The sequence below is a fragment of the Aotus nancymaae genome, unplaced genomic scaffold, assembly GCF_030222135.1.
Source record: "Aotus nancymaae isolate 86718 unplaced genomic scaffold, 86718_ANA_hifiasm-v0.15.2.pri h1tg000067l, whole genome shotgun sequence".
In the NCBI taxonomy this organism is placed as follows: domain Eukaryota; kingdom Metazoa; phylum Chordata; class Mammalia; order Primates; family Aotidae; genus Aotus; species Aotus nancymaae.
Window position 1 is genome coordinate 17,165,392 of NW_026988482.1, and position 5,061 is coordinate 17,170,452.

The window sequence follows — 5,061 nt, forward strand, 5'->3', positions numbered from 1 at the left end:
TGTCTTCACTGCTGTGACTTTTTAAGGGTCTGGAAACAGCTGCCTTTTAAATGTTGGCAGTGACTTTATTTGCAAATTGGTAGACGTGGGGATGGAGAACGGGTTAAAGAGGTCTGACTCTAGGCCAGGTGCTGTGGCTCACACCTGTAATCCCAGCACTTTGGGAGGCCGAGGCAGATGGATAATCTGAGGTCAGGAGTTCAAGACCAGCCTGGCCAACATGGTGAAACCCTGTCTCTACTAGAAACACAAAAATTAGCTAGTGTGGTGGTGCATGCATGTAATCCCAGCTACTCAAGAGGCTGAAGCAGGAACCTGGGAGGCAGAGGTTGCAGTGAGCCGACATCATGCCATTGCACTCCAGCCTGGGCAACAAGACAAAAGCAAAACCCCATCTCAAAGAAAAAAGGTCTGACTCTAAATCTCTAAGCCAATTTTTTTGTTCAATTATAGTCTTTCTTTTCTGGTTCCTGTATAATCTCCCTTCTCAAACATGCTTTGTGATTTTTATCTTCCTTGTGCATATATGTTTTCTTTATAAGTCAGCTGAAGCCCTCCTTGGAAGTAACTGCGGTATAAATAATTTCTCTGGAAGTCTTTAGTTACAAAGCCAAATATAGTATTCTTGATTTGACTTCTTCACTCTTTACCTCCTTTTATACTGGTTTCTTCTCAGATTAACTCTTATATTCAATGAAGTTGATGGAGATTTATTAATGGCTTTAAAACTATATCTTCGAAGTTCATCTTGAGTCTTTATAATCTTCTACACATTAAAGTCTGAACTGCAAGTAAGTTTTTCAGGAAAAGAAAGCTTTTGTGGTTTGATAATAAACTGATCTCAGCATCGAGAGGCTTACACTTGATTGCAGGCTCAGCTCAGTTGAAGGCTTTCCCATCCTCCTCCTCTCCCATCCCCGGGAAGAAGAGTGGTTTGTTTTCCTTTCATGTTGGCTCGCTCTGTCTTGATCTTATTCTTCACATTCTGATCAAATATCTTCTGTAAAAATTTACCCTTGACGTTGAGTCCCCTGAAAACAGCCCCTCTCCCTTTCTTAGCCAGATGTCCTGAGATACTCTGTTCACTCTTCCCTTCATTTATAATAATAGCATAATTATGTATTGAATGCCTACTCTATTCCAGACCTGATGCTAGACACTGGGAACCGTGGCAGACAAGACACCATCCCTGCCCTCATGAGGTTCAGTTTCCTGGCCAAGCCTCAGCCCTGGCCATGCCATTGAAACCTGCTCAGACAGCTCTTTGGGACCACCATAGTCCCCAGATCCTGTGGTTCTTCTCATTCATCGCCTCAGCAGCATCAGACACCAGCAATGATAGTTAATAACATCCTAAAACATAATAGTTCACACTTAGAAATCTTCCATTATGTTCAAGCCCTGTGCTGAGCACAGAAACGATCAAACATAGACTCTGCCTTTGAAAATCCTGCACGTGGGCCAGGCGCGGTGGCTCACACCTGTAATCCCAGCACTTTGGGAGGCCGAGGTGGGTGGATCACGAGGTCAAGAGATCGAGACCATCCTGGTCAACATGGTGAAACCCCGTGTCTACTAAAAATACAAAAAATTAGCTGGGCATGGTGGCACGTGCCTGTAATCCCAGCTACTCAGGAGGCTGAGGCAGGAGAATTGCCTGAACCCAGGAGGCGGAGGTTGCGGTGAGCCGAGATCGCGCCATTGCACTCCAGCCTGGGTAACAAGAGCTAAACTCCGTCTCAAAAAAAAAAAGAAAAAGAAAATCCTGCACGTACAGCATCATGTAGGCCAAGTGAACAGAACTCCCCCTAAGTGTAGCTTCATAGGAAAAATACTTTTCCTGTAAAGGGGGGGAAAAAAGCACTTATATTCCTAAAATTTGCTCACTATGTCTGCCATTGTTCTCAATATACAAATTCAGATTTATTAACCAGTCAGCAAGAGTGTAATATCCTTTGAAACCACGCTACTGCAAATGTTCACATCCTAACTTTCTCAGGGCACACCAGCCCTTCCAAGGGTTCCCCAGAATGAAAATTATTTGGCTTGATCTTAATCAAAGATATTGTGGACCATAGAAATAGACAAATAGCAATTATGATTTGTTGGAAAAAAATATTTTTTTCCTAAGATTTTGGGTAGAGGAGTTCATCCTTTGCTGGCTCAGCCAATACCTGCTGACGGACCTCCTCAGCCTGCTGTCAAAGGCCCCCTCTTTCTAAGGCTGCCTGTAGTGTATTCCCTCCATGGGATCTACTGTTCACCTCCCTGACAAGCTCAAGGCTTCTGGGCATTCTGAATCCTTGGAGAGCCACAGCTGTGTCTTTGGCAAGAGTGGAGAAGAGTGCTTTGTATTTCATAGTATGGGGTAGGGTCAGGGAGTCCCAGGCAGAGTTGCTTAGGCCCCAGAATCTTATCAAAGTGTAAGTGAAACCAGTGTCTAGTTCGTATGCTCTCCCTCTAACCTCAATATGAGTCTAGAATGGGGACCAAAGTAACCTCAGCTTCTGCTCCTCCAGAAGGCTGTTTGTGGATTAAATTGCTGGCTTATTACTCTCTCATTACATCCCACCCATTCCTCTGGCACACCCAGGGATGTCTGGACCCCAGAAATGGCAGAATCCTGGCTCAAGCTGAGGCAGAGTTCCTCATTGTACAAAGGTGATAAATGTTCGTGCTAATATTGGGCAAATGGACCCAATGTAGAATCCCCTAGAACCCAGCGACAGCAAGTTCACTGATGAGTCACAGTTGAATGACATCCAAGAGATAAGGGAAGAACCTCATTGTGAAAGAGCTCACCAGACTTCTTAGATTATGGTTGTTCTGACTCCCTATCAGCATCACTTGAAGTGTTGCCAGAGGAAGGACTTAGTCAACAAACAGATCCTGCCAGTAACCTGGTGGCTCCTGGAGCGCACCAAATGAGTCTACCCTCGTGGTCGGGAGGATGAGGCTTGTTAAGAAAACTTCTATTTATTCTACCTTATAGACAAGCCGTTAGCCCTCCTGGCAGGGCTGCCTACTAGTCCCTTTGGCACCTTCGTGCAAATTAGGAAGAAGTACCCCCTCTTCTGGATGGACCCAGCTGGGGATGGAGAAACAGCTTCCACAGCACATGAGTCTCCAGAGCAGACAGGAGAGGAAAAAGTATGGCATGTCAGAGCCATCATGACCTACCTTTTACATACGGGGCAATAAGCCCAGAGAGGGAAAGGAATTTGCCCACAGTCAGTAAATCGTTGCCCACATTCCTTCCCCGATCCAGTGTGCGATAAACAGTAGCTTCATGGCCCAATAGGAGGGAGGGCTTCCTTCCCCAGGGCACAGAGCAAGCTCAGGGACTGACAAACTCGGAGGGATCTTTCTCTCTCACTGTTTTAATTACCCATGTCAGAGAGAGAGCCGTAATTTCTGAGTACTCATGAGGGGCTTTGACAAAAGGTGAGACTTAAATGAAGGCAGATGACTAACAATTTCTTCAGTTCATTCTCCACATCCCCAACCACACGAGGAGTGCAGCTTTTGTCTGCCTGGAACCGTGGTTCTCAACATTTGCTGTGCACCAAAATAAAAACAGATCGTGGGCCCCGCCCCAGAGCTGTTGATTCAGTGGGTCGGGGCCCGAGCACTTGCATTTCCAACAAGTTCCGGGGTGCTGCTAACGTGGCTGGCCTCGGGACCACACTTTGAGAACCACTGTCCTAGAAATATGGTCAACCCACCCTTTCCTCCCTCACCTTCTTCACTCTCTTCCTCCCTGTCTCTGCCTCTTTCTCCTTTTCTGCTTCCTCCAATTCCTCTCTGGTCCTCTTCTCATCTTCCAAAGCAGGGTGGAGTCAGCTGACTCTTCCATTGACTGGGTATCTGACTCGAGCAAGTCACCTCCCCTCTCTAGGCCCGAGGAGAGGCATCGGCTAGACGGAGATGCCCCTGCCCAGCTCCTCCCTCGCCAGGGCGGTTGGCCTGGGCTCCTCTGTGCAGGTGTGTTAGGAGGGAACTGCTGCGTGAATGAGATGTCCTTCCAGCTCCCCTCCAGCTCAGAGCCTGGGATTCTGACCTCTTCTTCCTTCCACACCTAAGCTTTTCTCTCTCCAGTTAGACATGGCATTTGGAGTCTTCTAGGACAAGAGGAGGGGAGGGTAGAGTTCGGAACAGCTGTGTCCGGGCCCGAGCGTTAGGCCAGGCCTCCAGCAGGGGGCGCGAGAGGGCCGGCCTAGGCGCGTCGGGTCAGCCCAGGTGTGGGGTCCGGGGCCGGCGGGAGGTGACCTGCGCCCCAGGGGCGTGGATTCCGCCCAGGCACTCCCGGCCGCACTTAAGGAGCTCGGGCCAGCGTGAGGAGGGAGCAGGGAGGAAGCCCAGCCGCTGCTGACTTCCTCGGACCTGGACCCAGCCCGGCCCCAGCCAGCCCCGACGGCGCCATGCGGGGCCCGACCGCGGCCCTGTGGCTGCTAGTGGCTCTGCGCACCGGTGAGGCCCCGCTGTGAGAGCCGAGGGCGGACAGAGTCCTGGGCTCTGCAGCCCGGGTGAGCAGGTCCCGGGGCTGGAAATGTGCCTGAGCCGAGGCGCCGGGGTAGTGAGATAGGGGATGCCGGGGCTCGGGGTCGAGTGAGGAGGGAACTATCACTGACGGGCAGACGGGGAGGTCTGGAAGGCTTCTTGGAGGAGGCGGCCTTGAGCCGGACCTGGAAAACGTGAGGCTTCGGACGCGCCAAGGAAAAGCGCGGTCTGGGACGTGGTGGGGAGGCCTTGGAGTGTGGAGAGGAGGTCCCAGAGGGTGGCCCCTCCTGATGGTCGCGGGAACCCAGGGACACTGCGGTGCCAAAGCAGCTCTTTCTCCCGAGTCCCCGCAGGAGAAGATTCAGAGGGACTGACCAGGAGGGGCGCGGGAGACTGCCTGGGAGGGCTTGCTGCCGGAATGGAGGTGGGACGGAGGCTGAGTCCCGTCGTGTCGGCGCCTCAGGGAGTGGGGGCCCAGGATGGTGGGACGGGAGACAGGACCTCGGGGAGCGGCTTGCAGGGATCGCGGGCGGCGTCCGCTGAGGGGATGGAGGTCACAGC